Genomic DNA, 17,892 nt, shown 5'->3' on the forward strand with positions numbered 1-17,892 from the left:
AAATGTGAGAGTAAAGGAGCTGACAAGAGCAGGACATGTTAGAAAAGATCATCAAAGAAAGCAGGCTCAGGTGGCTGGGACATGTACACCCTATTGAAGGTGGGAGACTTGCTAAGCAAGCACTGACTGGATACTCAAAGGAGGAAAGAGAAAGCGAGGAAGGCCCAGGAAGAACTGGCAGAAGGATACTGAATGTACTGGCATCACCTGGGATGCACCACGTTTTGGTCAGAAGTGAAAATGAGTCCCCAGTGCACGGCTGTCCCATCACAGAAGGTGGCAAATGATTTTGTACAACTGAGGAGGGACACCGGACTGCAGGGCATGCTGCAAGTCAGGACTGAGGTGCACTGGTACAGTTGAGCAGCAGAGGCCAGAACTGGAACAGTGGCATGCAACAAACAAAGGACTGAGGTGTGTGGGCTGCCCTGGATAGGAATTGCAGCAGGGCTCCAGGAGAGGATTCTCTGCCTTCTCTCTCCCAGTTGTGTACACATTCACACATCTCACTTACTACTCTGCAGCTGCACACTCACCGTCACATACTCCATCTACCCTAGCTGATGGACCTGGAATAGCATGGTTTGCCCCTTGAGGGGCCTGGGGCCAACCAGCCCTGCTGGAGTGTCAGACCCCACTTTGAAGGGGTCAGGTGATGCCTGTAAATGGCTGAGAGAGCTGAGGAGGAAGGTTGGCACCTGTGAGAAAGGGGAACAGAATGAAAGGCCCCTGTAATCTGTGTCGGTCAGGGGAATAGCTTTGGTTTGGGTTATTTTACTAGTTTTGTGTGTGAATTAATAAACTGTGCCTGAAAGAGACTGGTGTGGTTAGTCCTTCCTGGGCTGGGGAAACAAGCCAGCAGCACTACAGACCCTGTCTGTGCACCCATCAGCGTCAGCTCACTCGTAACTTCCCCTGTTCTGAGTATCTCAGGGGGTGGGTAGGTGGGAGGCGAAGTAAAACAGTAAATAAAAAGTCCCCAAACCAAGCAGTCAGAACAGTTTGGTGAGTTCTCCCAGCTCTCTTGATGGTTCAAAGCAGCACTTTCCAGCAAGGCCCATCTGCTGTTCTTCCTACAGCCAGAACTGCAAATGGTTGCATCAATAGTACAATTAGAGCCCTGAGGAATTCATTTCTTCTTTCCTGAAGCTGTCTGCTGGCACCATCTCACCTAACTAAGCGTAATTATATACTAGCATCACTTGCAATTCTCTGTAAGCACAAAACGCACAGATGGAATTGCTGTCTTATATCAGGAAAGGGAGGGAAATGAAGTTGTCAAGGAGAAAAGTATGGAACGAGAGACTAGGTGGGCCAGCCACCTGCCAAAGTCAGTCAAAGGGAGTTTGCTCATGTCCATCCATTCCTCCATGTTGCAAACCATGGGCAGCAATAAATGGGAGACATCATACAGGAAAGGAAATAAATTTAACAGTTCAGATTACTACGGCAAACCAGTGCAAGGTGTGAATAAATGGAGTGACGTTTTCCCCAAATGACTCAATGGTCAGCGAAAGAGCTCCTGGACTGTGAACTGTGAGCATCTAGTTCTAGGTCCCATCCCCTTCTTTCTGGGATTCCTTCCTTCATTCATCCATCCTTTCTTTCACCTCCAACCCCTGCTTTTATGACTGTACTCGGAGACAAAAATCTCAGTGGAAATGAACTTGTAGCACTAATTACTCCTCTCCAATGCCCTGGTGCTACTTCTTTGAACTTTATTGGGGTACCAGCTAGTTAATGCTGCCGTAGAGTATTAATGTTCTAGAATCAGAGTACTCCAGTGTCAGACAGGGCAAAGGCTCCCCTTGTCTCGGAGTAATGGAGTCTGCTTTGGTGTCAGTTGGGACGAGGATCACCTTAGTATGGAAATTCATCTAGCATAAGAAATCTTGAACGGGTTTCTATGTGTTCATTTTGCATAGACTTTGTATCTCCTCTGCTGTGCATATCGCCATCCTTCTGTCTCCATCCCCAGCACTCCTCTCATACTCACTCTCCAGGGATAAGCGGCACTCAATGGCTAAATAGTCAATGATGTTTTATAGCTTGATTAGTGCAGGGTAGAGATGTTTCTTCAAACCACACCTGAACTGGCTGACTACAGACTACATTGGCCAAATTCAGACCCATGTAAGAGGGTGTAACTCCAGAGAAACTGCAGCCTGCTTTAACCAACTCTGAATTTCATCCCGTCAGTCAAACTGGAACTGTGACTACAGCTCCTGGAAATATTTACAGTATATATAAGTTCACAGACAATCTGGAGTGACTGCAAGAGCATAGTTCGCTTGAGAGGCTCTCCTAATGCAATAAATGGCAAAAAAGCAGTCCTCTTAATGGATGGATTGGCTGTGGACTATTTATACTTGTGTGGACTGCATGTGATTCATTGCCTAGAACAAAGACCTGAAGCAAGAATATCCTTAAATAGGAGTATACTGGAGGGCTTACTAGGACACATACCCAATCACAAAGGGAACTGATGCCCCAGCCCAAAGGTCTTCCCTTCAGCATGTAGTTTTTGAGGGGGCTACTACAGGACTTAGTGGCAGCCAGAGCCAGGCAGAATGCAAGTAACTCCCATGTAGCTCAATCCTTTTTCCAGCATTCGTGCTATTTCATGCCTGGGCCTCCACCAAACAGACCACCAGACCTGATGTACAGTGCTTAACTAGATGGTAGTTTTGTGATGTGAGCAAACATTCATTGAAATCAGCAAACATTGAATTTGTAAGCCTCAACAGGATTCAAACCTTGCACACCAACAGGAAAGTCTTACACACTAATGCACTGTGCTACTTATTCCCACTTCAGAGAATCGTATGGAACAGAATCCATAGATTAGGATATTCCTGCCAAGTAGGAGTTGCTTTGTTTCTAATTCCTGGCTGTACATTATAAGTGCTGCAGGTAGCACTGCAATAGTTAAGGCTGACCAACTCCTTCCACTATAATACTCTGTTTTCAGTTGCTTATAATATACATATTTCATCTTTTTACTTGATCAGCTTAAAAAAATAACTGAGAGCTAATGAGGAAAAAACACTGTGAAAATAGCAGTGGGATAAGAAGTGTAGTCTTAGTTGTGGTTTCTGATGCTATTTTTGTTCACAGTATGAAGAAAACCTTGTAGCCTACAAGTTGCTTCTAACCTGACTGCCTCTTCAGACTACATTGTATTAACCACTATAGTGGTTGTTCAAACTCTTACACCTCCTTCGGAAATGTATGACAAATTCTTCCTGCTCCCTTTCTCTAAGTGAAACTTTCATGCTGCCTCTGGACTTTCTCAAGTTATGATGTTACTAATGTAAAAATAAAATAAAGTCTGGGTGGATTGCACAGCTTGTTTTTAAAACATATCCTCGGAAATATCAGCTTGACTTAGGGATTCTAAGCATGTAAATGTGGCTACATGCCCCCAAAATAGGAACACTAGATAAAGAGGGTGGTGTGTGTGAATTTATATTCACTAGGCCATTCTCACTGTTAGGCAGACAATCTACTATTCTGTAGCCATCATCTTGCCAGTTAAGCTGGGAGCAGCCATGCAACAAGGAGTCCCATTAGGAAATGCATAACATGAAGCAGCATGAATATGGGACCAGTGTTGCTTGATCACAGGGTGAAAGCCTTGGGCTGGGTTTGACTGACAAAGCCGTTTTGTTTTGTTTAAGATGATGGCCAAGCAGAATTTTATTTAAAAATTAAAATCAAAGAGTATCTGTGTGAGTAAAAAAATTGTCGCACTGTACATTTTTAAAGCTTCCTGAAATAGGACCAACTCCCATCCAAATTAAGCAGCCACCTGGAAAGCCTCAGTCAGAGCAGAAAGGTTGGAGTTAGTGAGTGTACAAGTAACTGCTGCACCACCCTACCTATGACTCTTTAGCATGGATATAGGGGACTGACTTTCAGTGATTTTCAAGGTGGCATCCCTAGAAAACTCCCAGAACTCCGTAACTTTAGGTTAAGAGCATTTTTACTCTCTCTCCTACGTGGTTCTGATGCAGTCTCTTGATGCAAGGAAGAGAAACTGGATGGATTTATACCATCTCTCCTCTGAGCAAAAAAGAATTCTGGCGTCTCTCTGTTTCGGCCAGTGCAAGCAAACAAGACTCCCCCACACCTCTTCCACACATTATTTACAGCATTGATTCCAGTAAGCAAAGAGTCAGGGAATCCAGTCTGAGTAGGTCCTCAGACTCTCAATGACTCCTCTGTTTTGACACAGCTTTGGCATGAGTTAAACTTGGATCTCCCTAGCTGCCAGCCCTCTAGAGGGTTGGATGGCAACGTGTATGTGTAGGAGAGGAATATAGGGAAGGAGTACATAGGTGGGTATATATGTGGATGGGATGGGTTTGAGTGGAAATGTACAAGTTGTGTGGATGCTGCCACATGGCAGTGGCCTTGCATAAAGGATGATCAAAGGCAGTCTTGTTAGTAGAAATATATAAGTGACAGCATATGTGCACCCAGTGTTGAGAGCACAGCAGATGTCCGATATGGGCAGACTTTTGTCACTTCTGAACTGTTATTCGCAAGTTCAGAAAAAGAAACTGAACCTTTAAAACTCCTTCTTCCCTCCCTATGTTTCCTACACCAGTCTGCCTTCCCCTGTCTATGCGGCTAATTTTCTTAAAGCTTAACAATTCTCCTGAGTTCTAGGTTCTCTGTCATCTGGGGCAGTTCAGGTTTTTTCTTTCTTTCATTGTTTTAGATTTTGTTTTCAAATAAAAGTAGTCCATGCAAGGCCATAAAGAGAAGAATGGACCATTGCTTCCTCTTTGTTCTCTGTAGTACTCTGGAGGACAGAAGCAACCTATGGAGACAGAACATTGACTGCTCTACAAGTCATTCATGTTGCAGTCTATTTATTCATACATTTTGTAATTAGATTTTTTTAAAAGCTACTAATTCCTTGATATTGCTTGCCCTGTTCTTCTCATTTGCTCATTTTCCCATCAGCCACTACAGGCTAACAGCTGTTTCTCTCTCTTTTAATATTTGTTTCATTATTTTGCTAGGGTAAATATATCAAATATTATTATTTGTATTATGGTAACAGCTAGAGGCCCCTGTTGAGATCAGAGCCCCGCTGTGCTAGAACCCATACGTACACACATGAAAAGACAGTCCATGCCCCACAGACCTTACACGAAGACTACTTTGAATAGGTTTTCCACAGCCCTGTTAAACTAAATGTGCTGGACACTGCAGCAGCCATTGTTAAAAGAAAAATGCAAGTGAGAGAAGGGGCGTGTTCTGGCTTTTGTTTCACAGGTGGTTGCTGAGGCCCAGAGAGATTGGGATTTGCCCAGGGTCAGGCAGGAAGTCTCTAGCAGAGCTGGGGATTGAACCCTGATCTCCTGAGGCCCAGACCAGTCCAATATTCATGTCTATTCTTCTTTTTCTTCTATCAATTTATAGTAATTAGTTGATTTAAAACTCCATGGTAGGGGTTTTTACATCCTATATCTTGGTACATGGTCTGTGGCCAGCAGACAATTTCTGTCCAAACTTGAGATGATTTAAGCAATTAGTTTTTGAGATACAGAACTCAGACAATCAATTTTTAATTCTGCTTTTAAAAATTTGTCTAACTCCCCTCCGTCCCCCTCCCCCATATCTTATCTCAGAAACAGCTTCTTCTAGAAACTTCAGATGAAGTTTACTGAGAAGCTTTGGGCAAGGTCTAGTGTGCGTGACCAAATCTGACACAGGGAAAGGCATATTTGTAAGATATTCACTGGCAAAATAAGGACCATCAGCATGAGGTGTCAGGCTCCAGCAGAATGTAAAGGGCTATCAGTTGACTGGTGCAGACTTAAGCTTTCTTTGTTAGTTTTCAGTACGTTTCTAACACTTCTGCTTTTGGAGAGAGCCTTCCAAGTGGAAACTCTTTGCTCGTGAGTTCTGTAATGGATTCTTCTGAAACATCAGAGATGGCAATGGCAGGAGATGGGACACTGGGTGGGGTGGGCCAAGCCTTTGAGGCGGCACTGAGCTTTCGCTCTCTCTCGGGTGCTTGGCTGGCTGGTTCTTGGTCATGTGCTCAGGGTCTAACTTGATCGCCTTATGTGGGGTCAAAAAGAAATTTCCCCCCAAGTCAGATTGGCAGAGACCTTGGGGTCTTTTCACCAGTCTCTGCAGCATGCTGCTCATTTGCCAGGATTATCTGGGTGTATCTTGCTTAATTGTTTCCCTGCCATTGTGGGAGCCTCAGGCCCTGATGCACCTTGGTCCACCCTATTCTCTGCTGATGGGATATAATTGTCTATTCTCCTGGCAGCAGTAAAACTTTGGTCTCATGTCAGTTGCTGGGTTAGTGTGTGGCTGCTGAGTGGGGTTGGTGGCCTGTGCTATACAGGAGGTCAGACTAGAGGATCTGATGGTCCATTCAGGCCTTAAACTCTATGATGGTAAAAGAACAGAAAAATTCTGGCCCACTCCCCCTTGTTAGCTATGGCCTTGCCCAGGCTCTTCACTCACTCATTTGCTACTGACATCTTCTCCTTCCAGTTGCACCCCACGCCAGGCCAAAGGCGACAGGCACCATCAGAGTCTTCATTACCCACCCACTCCTCTCTGATAGCTGCTCTTTTCTTCAGTAGCTATGCTAGCAGTACTACCAGGAGAAACTGTCCACTCCTCTCCCCTATTACAGTACATGAGCCAGTCCAGCACCTCCCTTGCCCTTACAGAGACTGCAGACTTCTTAAAAGCCTATGGAAAATACTGACAAAAGAACATCACAAGTCCCACTCTCAGCAGCTTTACGTTTGCAGTGGAAATCCCCTCCCAACAGGACTGGAGAAGGGCTTAGAGACATGTCAAGAAAGAAAAATGAAATATTTTCCTGTCTTTGTTAAGCTCCCAACCCCTATCAACTGCTGTTTGAAGAGAAAGTTGATATTACTCCGCAGAGAGAGAGAGAGAGGGAGCACACATTCCAAGGTTCCTCAGAACTAAAATAATCCAATTGTACCTTTCATACCGCAAGAAATGAAGCTCACAAATAAAACCATGAACCAACCATATGCTATAACAACGTCTGACTCTTTGCAGTTTTCCCAGAAAACTGCATGGGCATTCTGTGGCTCATTCCTCATCCCACTTCCTCCCTCCCTCAATTCTAACACGTCTGGCCCTGGTGAGTTTAGAAAGAGAAAAGGAAGGACTTGTTTCTGACTCACATACCAAAATTTCAGGATAGAGCACTGGACTGGGACTCAGGAGGCCTGGGTTCTATTTCCAGCTCTGCCACTGGCCTGCTGGGTGACCTGGGGCAAGTCAATTCCTCCCTCTTTGTGGCTTAGTTTCTCCATCTGTAAAACTCAGGGATAATGATATTGACCTTCTTTGTAAATCCCTTTGAGACCTACTGATGAAAACTGCTATTTAAGAGCTAGTTATTATTATTATTATTTATTTTATGTTGTGGGTTACATAAAGAATCAAATCCTGCAGGTAAAACTCCTATTGACTTCAGTGCCTAAGTAAGGACTCCAGAATTTCTGTGTCTCGTGTGTGTGTATGTGTGTAAAGAGAGAGAGAACATGCAAGGGTTATACTTAAGTTTAAAATAGATGTCAGTAGTTTTCTTCTCAGCCTGTTTACTCACTGGGGTTCATGGGAGGTCAAGCTGGGGACTTCCTTATTTATCCTTCCTCACTTTGCCTCACAGTCCTCCTCCAGACCACTCTGGATAGGTTTTCCACTGCCCTGTTAAACTGACTAAGTGTGCTGGGTACAGTAGCATCCACTCGGAAAAGAAAAGCTAGTGAGATGAACATTTGTAAGAAAAGAAGCTGCATTCTGGCTCCCAACCCAGCCCAGGCTGGGGAAACAGGAAAAAGTGCTGGTAAAAGCCAGCAGATCTGTACTGGTATTTTTATAAAAATCTTTTTATGTATTTACTTAAAAATTCTGGATACAGATGGACTTTCTAGGCCCATTATTTATTATTGTGTCTGCCTTGAAATAGGAACTGATCGTTGATAACCAGAATGGGATTTGCTTTTCTGTCACGCCTTTTATACTCATGGAATCCCAAAGGGCTTTACTAAGCAATGACTTGGGCATGAGGGGCTTTATTAATAATGGTAGTGCTGCCATGACTCTGTAGTTCAGATGGATCAGTGTGTTCTCTTTTCTCTACAGCAGAAGCACACCAGCCTGATAAGGTGCTGTGCTATGGCAGGATGCTGGCCCTTTCTCCATGGATAACAGACCTGGGCTAGCAGGGCTCGAACTAACACTGTAAAAAAAGCTGCGTAGACAGCACTGTGAAGTTGCAGCTGGGGCTGGAGCTCAGGCTCTGAAGACTAAGGAAGGGGGTGGGCTTCCAAGCCCTGCCTCCAGCCCAAACCACAAGTTCAAAGCGCTGTCTATACAGCTCTAAACACTAGTAAGAGCCCCACTAAGTCTGTTAACCTGGGCTGGCAGGCTTGCTCCAAAATGCTGTGTTGACATCCCATAGTGCACACCTGAGAAGGAGAATTGTCTCTCCTTTCTTTCTCTAGCAGTTTTGCCTTTCTCTAGCAATTTTGTTTGACTTGTCATCTGCGCCCCCCCCCCCCCCCCCCGCCTTTCTGGTTGCCTCCACTGGGCTTTTTGCCAGGGAAGTCTGTTGAAATGAAGCAGAACCCTGTTATTGTTTGCTGGATCTGACTATAAGTGAAAAGTGCCTCACTGGATATTTTTGCTGCCTCCAAAAATACTCCATTGACTCAATCACAGTTAAATGAAGATGGACTTTTCAGGGAAAGACATCAACACTGGACAGAGGGCTTGTTCCAGGTAGCATTTAGATAGCTGCTCTCCAATCCTCCATCCCGCTCATGGCTCCGTAAATACCTTCCAACTGGTGTCTTGTAAAGGCGGAAGCCCTTAGCAGATTGTGCTCTAATTTTGTCTTCATCAGCATTACTAATTAACTCAAGTTAGCTAACACATTTGTGCATGTCAGCCTGGACACCACAAATATTTGCGGTTTATCCTAGAACAAATGTTTGTGTCCTGGAACAAAGGTTTGGGGCGTGTCCAGACTGGTAGCTAACTTAAGCTAACTGATATAATCAACCAATTGGAGTTAAAAATCCTCTGGTGTAGACATACACTATGTTGCTAAGTTATAACCCTGGTATAAAGGGGAACTAAAAATGTAGTGGCCAAGTGCCTCATGTTCAGGAAGCTCTGACAAAGAACTGCAATTGTGGAAGAGCTTGCAATGTCTCAAATCCACTCCAGAACAAACGAAACACTAAAACACAGTGTGCCATACCAGCTCATTATATGCATTGGCCATGTAATTTCATGTTATAACATTACAAGTCCAGGCAATGTAATAATGCCCTCAGAAACCCTTTACTCAGAAGAGGAGTAAGGAGGGCTGGGAAACAATTTTAATAGGAGAAAAAGTGATGAGGGAGACAGAGTTAGGGGCTTCGGGTTCCGCTTGTTTTACAAATATGAAAGGCTAGACCCTACCTCACCTCTTCAGTGCCCTGGACACATTCAAGCTAAGGGTTCTGCCATCAGACAGCTTTTAAGCAGGAGAAATGAAAACCACACAAGTAACAGAGAATGTAACTCCCTACAACTGTGAGGTCTTTGTGGGGCAGATGGAACAGTAGGGGCGGACTGGGAATGAGATGGCGAGTTGTTGGGAGTCTTGATGAACGTTTCAATTTCTACTCTTCTATCTATTAGAAAGCAAGGGTAGCAGGAGGCTGCTTCTCCTGATCACCTCTTGGGCCATATGCCCTTGAAGAAATTATGCAGGTATGTGATTTCTCTAAAAAGGCATGATACAGGAAATGGTTTGGGAAGGGGAAAGAGCGATACAGCATATAATTTGCTAGTTATTCTGTAGACTACTTAGTAAGAGAGATCATCTCCTGGACCCATCTCCCCTCCCAGCCCAACCCCCAATCACTGCCTCCTTGGTTCCCAAAGTGGTTCACTCTGCAGACCGCCAAGAAGGGCTAAGAGGGGCACTGCTAAGCCATGAGTAGGCAGGCCAGAGAACTACTGGTTTACACCCCGCATAGGTGCAGGTAAAGAGGGAATGAGTTGTGCCTGGCTGCTGCTGCTGTTTCTCTGTAGCACAAGATACAATGCTGACTGGTGTGTGCACGCTCTTCCCGCTCCGTCCCCAGAGCACATTTGGAACAGTCGCCCAGCTTCTATGGGAATGGAATGTCCTTTTCTATTTCTCATAATCCCCCTGACCCATTCCTGCACTAAGGGAACAGAGAAAGTGCTGAGCACTGTGCCTGTTCAATAGGCTAGTCTGAGACCTGCATTGCTCCAGTTTTATTGTGTAAACAAAGCAGTATGTTAGCCTGATCCCACTATCCAAGCTCCTGCAGATAGGACAGGAAGCAAGAAGTAGTATTAAGAAATAGAGCATTCCAGCTAATAAATAAATCTGTTGTTGTGCTCCTAGGGAATTGGAGTGAATATCCCAGAATGCATCTGTGTGCATATAGCACATTTCCAGGAAACATAGTGTCCCCCCAAAAGCAACAAGTCAGGTGTGTGTGTTACTGACTAACATCATTATCTCTTCATCACCCTGCTCTGGATCCATAAATCACCCCACTTAGTAGTGGAAAAGGACAAATAATGCAAAAAGGGACTTAGATCCCTTGGGGAAAAGAGGTAAGTCAAGATGAAATCCTGTGGTTTATACATATAGGGATCTATTCTCCCACTGATGAATGAGGGATTTATGTGGATAAGTTCTCTGAATATTAACAGGAATTATTCACAGAAAGCCTCACGTGCTCTGACAGAAGAATATACCCATGTGTCTGTTTCTCCATCTCAGAGTTTGGCTACAGCAATCAGCTAAGTCAACAGGAGTCAGTGCTTCTGATAACTGTGGCTGAAGTCTAAAATGGAGGAATTAGCAAGATTTGCGGTGGACCTGCCAATGCCCACTCTGCATCAGAACTCTCCGGATGGAACTTTCAGACATGGACTGGTGCTTAGCCCCAGTCTGCACCAGGGAGAAAGAGAAGTGAGGAGAATTTTCCACACCTCTGAGCAAGAAAACAGGGTTGACAAGAAAGATGATGCAATTCCAAGATACTTATGAGTAAGTTCCCTTTTCTAGAGCCAGACACATTGCTCTTTTTGGACAGAAGCTCACAGTTAGAGCTGGACTGTCTGTCCTTAATTTTTAACAAAGTAACCAAAAGAACTACATGGTGTGGGAGGTTCCATTGCTAACAGGATCTTCTCTCCTGAAGAACTGCATTCAGATCTAGCTAACTCCAATAGTGAAATGAAGTCCTCAATGGGCATTTGTCCCCAAAACCAAGACGTGGTTTAGCGTAGTTGACATTCTCTGCCCATGAGAAGCCCAGGAATTATCAGAGGGTGCTGCATGCCAGGCCTGCCTGAGGTGGATTGTCAGAGGTGGATTCTCAAAGCTGTCTATAGTAGCCAAGGCCAGGAAAGATGCTGCAACTAAAGACTGGAGTCAATTGGCAGAGGTGGGTGCGTAAGCCCATGATAAAAACTGAAGAAAGTAAAGAGCTAAGGGGGAACATAGAACATTTTAGCTATCGATATTAAACAGGAATAGCATCTGCAGCTACCCTAGCTAGGATACAGTTACAAAGATCATCAACCTTTCTGCTTCAGAGTCGATACTGATCATCAGCTGGGATCAGGAAGAAATCCCTCCTTCCTCTCCATGTATAGCACTATGCGGTGCATTAAGGAGGTTTTACACCTTCCTCTAAAGCATATGACCATTGTCAAAAACAGGATATTGTACTACTGTAGAGAAAGGGACTGCCAGGTTTCTGATATAGTTGCACTTCCCTATTCTTCATGTCATGGAAAAAGAAACCATACCTAGCACCGGTCCTTTTGTTTCCACCTACCTGGATGTGAGAGTCTTCCTTAATTCCAATGAATATATTTTTATTTAGTAGGTTAAATATAGTTAACTGGCCAGATCCTCAGCTGGTGTAACTAGCATAACTCTGTGCTGGCCCAGCGTATTCAAGGCAAGCATTTTAGCCTGTGCATTGAACTGCCTTTCACTCCCAGCAATGCTGCTTCATTTTAAATCTGCTGGCAATTTACATTCTGGAAGGAGGTTCCATGAATTATTCCCTAAAACTTCCATCTGAACAGGCCGCGTTGCACAGCACACACACAAGTTTTCCCGAATTGTATCCCAAAGTTGGAAGGACAATCAGTGCAATGATTCCTGCCCGGGGAGGGTTGCAAGCGCTGCTCCCGGCTTTGCAGGAGAGCCTGACCCTCCACCTCGCAGCCTGGCTTTGGGCTGAACGGCTTTTTATCTTCTCCTCTTTCTGTTTCATGCCGCTTATTCCTTTTTGCAGCGTGGCCTTCGCAAAGCCAAAATCCGGCTAGTTGCTCCCAGGGACCCACCGTGTCTAGCTTGCTCTTGGACTCTGTTGTCTCCCTGCCTTCTGGCAGTCCCGGTTCGTCCCTGCGGGAGCGCTAGGAGCACGCTGAGTGCTGCGGGACGGACAGACAGACCGACCAGGGGCCGCGCGCCCCCCCGGATTGCCCCCAGCCGGCGCAGCCCGGCTCTCCCCGCCCCACCGCGCCCGGCCTGTGCTCGCTCTTCTCACAACCCTCGGGCGTGTCCGGGGGGGGGCAGGGGTCCCAGCCGCGCTCCTCGGGGCACGTTCCCTGCCCTCCTCAGGGAGCAGCTGGACGGCGCCTCCCCCGCGCACGGTCCCCGCTCAGGCTGAGCGCGCCGCGGGCATCCGCGCACGAAGGGTCCCCCCCGCCCCACCAAGGAACAAAAGCAGCGGCGGCGGCGAGGCGCCGGGACCGTGCACGCGACCGGCTGCCTTACCCGGCCCGCGACCCGCCGCGCTCCTCCCGGGGACGGCCGCGGGGAGCTCTGCCCGGCGGGACGGGCTGCGGCCGGGGGACCATCCGCGCTCGCTCCTCCAGCGGTGCAGCGCCCTGCTCCTGGGAAAGCGCCGCGGCTTCCCCGTGCCAGGCTGGGGCTCGCTCCCTCCCGCAGCCGGCGGCCGGGCTCTCGCCCCGGGCTGGATGCCTGGCCTGGGGGGAGGGGGGGTTGCAATGGACGAGTGCGTCGGGTCGGTTTCAGAGCAGCCCCCGGGGGCGGAGGAGCGAGCTGGCCTCCCCCAGGCGCAGGCACACGAGCCTCAAGCCGCCGCCTGGAGCCCGGCGCGGCTCCCGGCCCCTCGGAAACTCGCTGCTGGGCCGGAGGCAGCGGGCGAGCCCGCGACGGGCGGCGCAGGAGAGTTCTCAAGTGAGCCGAAGTCACCAGCGGGTCCCCCTGCGGCGGGCGGGGGGCCCCGGGCTAGAGGAGGAGACAGGCGGAGGGAGAGCCGCCTGCCCCGCCCCTCCCCTCGCCGCTCGCCCCCTCCTGGGAGCAGCCCGCTAACAAGGACCCTTCTGTTGGCTTTGTTCGAGACACTCCGCGCCACGCCGCCCTTCGCGTCTCCGCCGCTGGCCGGCTCTCGAGGCGCAAAGCTGCTGGCGGAGGTGGCCGAGTGCTCATCTGGCCAGGCGTGCAGGGGGGTGCAGTGGCTGCAGGAAAAGAAAACTTGGCCGGGGCGGGGGAGGGCTGTGAGACAAGGTGTGTGTGTGCGGGGCGGTGGGGGGATGGAGCGAAAGGACAGGACACACTTCATCTGTGTTATCTCCGCACTTCTGATTGCGTTATCCCTCCCCTCTGCAAGCGAGGAAATAACTTAGGAGGGAATCGCACGTCTCTGAGAGCCAAAGCTCTGAAGTCACTCGGATCGTGACTTCCCACTTTAGTAGGAGGGATTTCAAGCTCCTTTTCAATCGGAATATTCCAAGGCCGTTGTCGACCCCGTTTATTACAATTGTATCAATGGTAATTTTGCACATGGATCATGGGTGGGATATGACGCCCTTCTCGCTGTAGTATGCACAAAGGGAAGAGGTTACACAGAAGTAAAAGCGGGGAAGTGTGCATATCATATCTCTTTTTTAAGGAAAGTGCCTTTGTAACTAAACAGTTTCCATATTAGTGTGGCTGGATTGTATTTCATATTTTCATTATTGTGTATTTTCTGTTGCTTCAGGGCTCTTTTGATTATAGACGATGAACTAAATTTGTAGCCCTTCTTGCTCAGCTTTTGGCAATTCGTGGCAATAATGCTTCCACTGTTTTCCATTCCAGAGCGAGGGGATCTGACACAGTACTGTGAAAAAAGAAAAGGAGGACTTGTGGCACCTTAGAGACCAACCAATTTATTTGAGCATGAGCTTTCGTGAGCTACAGCTCACTTCATCGGATGAGCTTTCGTGAGCTACAGCTCACTTCATCGGATGAAGTGAGCTGTAGCTCACGAAAGCTCATGCTCAAATAAATTGGTTAGTCTCTAAGGTGCCACAAGTACTCCTTTTCTTTTTGCGAATACAGACTAACAGGGCTGTTACTCTGAGTACTGTGAAAGCTTTTTTCCAGTGGAGGGTGTTGATCTCAGATCAGCAGCTGCTCTTGGGAGAGGACACTTCCTTGCACTCAGGTGTTGTGGTTTTAGTGTAATACCTGGATGAAGCAGATGCAGGATGCAGATCTGAATTTCAAACATCCCAGAGTTTATGGATATTTAGAGACAGGGTTAGATTTGGGGCCATTTTTAGTTGTTACTGATATGGTGACCCAAAACCTGCCGTTATTAAAAATATCCTGCATTGTCACATTATACTTCTAGCACTATAAGGTGTATATGCACCCCATTTATTGAAAGACTTTAGGGGATAACGGTAATAGGTATATAACCATGTATACACAACTTTAATTCCACTTGAGCATTCAGATTACATTATAAACCACAAAGCAGCATTCAGATCACCAGAACCTGTGAGATGGAATTTATTTGTGTGACAGAGCAGCAAGTCAGTTATTTTGGAACAGCAAACACATGAGCCTCAGATCCTTGTATTTTTTTGTAAAAACCCTTCAGAGCTTGTAAACTTGCTCCCACTCTCCCCTCCTTTCACTGTAAACCTGAGTCTGCAAGCCCACAATGAGGTGAGATCCTCAAATAAATAATAAATAAACCATGTGGAAAACTGCTCCACCAGGAGGTCAGGAAATTCAATTTCTCCCCCTAAAGCTCCTATTTAAATTGGCTTCTGACTCCAAATGCAGAAGCTAAGCAAGCTGCTGAAACATTGTAATGGTAATGTTTTTTCTAAAATTGTTGTATCAGTTTCTCACTGTAAATGAGATAGTGTGAGGATTTGTGTGGGCATTAATGCATATGCAGCTTTATATGTGTACACCACTTTGTATATGTTCACAGTTATGCACATGGAATGTGTGTGAATGTATGTGTGAGCATATGTTTGTGTTATGGTGTGTGTGTGTGTGCGTGTACATAAGCGAGTTTGTAACCACATATGTATGTGTGCATGAGTATGCAAGTGTGTGTATTCGTAAAAAGAAAAGGAGTACTTGTGGCACCTTAGAGACTAACAAATTTATTAGAGCATAAGCTTTCGTGAGCTACAGCTCACTTCATCGGATGCATACAGTGGAAAATATAGTGGGGAGATTTTATATACACAGAGAACATGAAACAATGGGTGTTACCATACAGACTGTAACAAGAGTGATCAGGAAAGGTGAGCTATTACCAGCCGGAGAGTGGGGGTGGTGGTGGGGGGAACCTTTTGTAGTCATAATCAAGGTGGGCCATTTCCAGCAGTTGACAAGCACAGTAGGAGGGGAAATAAGGGGAAATAGTTTTACTTTGTGTAATGACACATCCACTCCCAGTCTTTATTCAAGCCTAAATTAATTGTATCCGGTTTGCAAATTAATTCCAGTTCAGCAATCTCTTGTTGGAGTCTGTTTTTGAAGTTTTTTTTGTTGAAGAATTGCCACTTTTAGGTCTGTAATCGAGTGACCAAAGAGATTGAAGTGTTCTCCGACTGGTTTTTGAATGTTATAATTCTTGACATCTGATTTGTGTCCATTGATTCTTTTACGTAGAGACTGTCCAGTTTGACCAATGTACATGGCAGAGGGGCATTGCTGGCACATGATGGCATATATCACATTGGTAGATGCGCAGATGAACGAGCCTCTGATAGTGTGGCTGATGTGATTAGGCCCTATTTTGGTGTCCCCTGAATAGATATGTGGACACAACTGGCAACGGGCTTTGTTGCAAGGATTGTGAATGTGTGTTTTTGGTACAATATCTACCATAAATGTGAAGATGCCCTCCATGTGATAAACAGCATAGATGTGATAAATGTAGTTATCATTCACCTAGGGCTGCATTACCTGCTATCTCTCTCCCCATGATTTATTCTAACATCCAACCCCTTGAACAGTTGCCAACAACTTCTTTTTTAAAAACATCCATGTGCCACAAGAATGTTCTCTGCTTCCTCCACCCAAAGTACTCCAGCCTGAGGCCTAGGACAGGCTAGATTAAGGCCTGAGCCAGTGACAGCTTTTCTGTACATAAAAATGTTGCAGCCCCACAGGGCTTGAAATGTGAGCTATTTATCTCTGTGAAAGGGAGATTCCCAGAGTACTAATGAGGGGCACAGCACTCATTTCTAGCCTTGCAGAGCCACAAAGTATCAGACTTTAAAGCTGCAATGTTTCTCTATATAAAAAAGGCATTTTAGATCTTGTTTAACGAGCTCCCTCTGAGCCCTGTATGGTTGGACTTATGGTAACTAAGGCATCTGGCTTTATAGAGAGAGGGATACAACAAATAGTCCCAATAAAAAGTTTAAGCACTCTTTAACATTCCCAAAATATTTTTTTCTGTAACACACATTGGGTTTTACTGGCATTCATTTGGGATGACCAGCATAATTTACAAGTGGCTGTGCTACTCCTGGGTAAATCACCCATCCCAAACTCAGGCTGATAAAATCTTTTATATAAAATCTATATATGTGTGTTTGTTTAATGTAAGCATGTGTGCCTTTAGGAACAGTTTTCAGAGTGGTAGCCGTGTTAGTCTGTATCAGCAAAAACAATGAGGAGTCCTTGCATATGAAGGTTTGTCTTTAGGTATGTGTTTGTTTGTACATGGAGGTGTACATGGGTGTCTGTATAAAGGGTTGGTGAGTGCATACACATGAATGTGAGTGTGTGTATATGACAGCCTCAGCATACTGTGTGTCAGGTTACAGCCTCCACCTATCAATGCTGGTTGGTTATTAGCAGCTCACTACCCTTGTCTTCTACAAAGAAGGCTGTTTAGTGGATTCAGGGTGCATGTTAGGAAAAGGGCTTGTTGTATTAGGTGGAAAGCATCAAGATATTTCCACATCCTCCAACAACCACCGGGTGCTACTTAGCTTGGCTTGTTTACCCTTCCTGTCTACATTACAGCCAGTGCTGTTTTATTAGACCCTGCCTCTTCATTCATGTCACACCCACCTTGCTGGAGCAGTGAACCTACTACTGGTTGTATTGTTTGGCTTCCTTCATCTTCAGTTCATACCAAGGAGCCAAAATGTTGGTATTGAATGACATAGCAGTTAGATATGGTGGCCCAGATAAAATTCTGGTACTGTAATGGTGTGGCTGGACACTATGCAGTCAGGAGAGTCTTGTATAGGGTGGGGAGGGTGAGAGAGATGGACTATATCTCTATGGGTTTATATTTAAAGAATGAAAGACATTTGTTGCCTGATCCTGTAAGCCTTTTATGTATAGTGTTCCCATTGAAGCAAGTGGGAGTTATGCAGAGGGCTTGCAGGATTGGGTCTATGTAGATAATGAGATTAGACATATGTGAAAAATGATGGTTATCTGGATTGATTGCACACCATTGGGATTTATATGTGATTTCTAGACATAGTTAAGCTTGCAGGATTTTTGAACTTCTCACTTATTGT

General features: G+C 45.9%; 1 protein-coding gene across 2 annotated transcripts in view; it reads right to left on the bottom strand.

Annotated features, from left to right (window-relative positions):
* Positions 1–12,977, bottom strand: part of CHST3 (carbohydrate sulfotransferase 3) — a 45,286-nt gene extending 32,309 nt beyond the window's left edge. The window contains exon 1 of one of the 2 annotated variants that reach the window (XM_074958918.1): positions 12,863–12,977. The gene's annotated coding sequence lies outside the window, so the exon portion shown is untranslated. Of the gene's footprint in view, positions 1–11,909; positions 12,235–12,862 lie in introns of those variants that run through there. The other variant, XM_074958919.1, reaches the window with a different exon arrangement.
* Between the last annotated feature and the right edge of the window lie 4,915 nt (positions 12,978–17,892).

The sequence above is a fragment of the Natator depressus genome, chromosome 7, assembly GCF_965152275.1.
Source record: "Natator depressus isolate rNatDep1 chromosome 7, rNatDep2.hap1, whole genome shotgun sequence".
Lineage (NCBI taxonomy): Eukaryota > Metazoa > Chordata > Testudines > Cheloniidae > Natator > Natator depressus.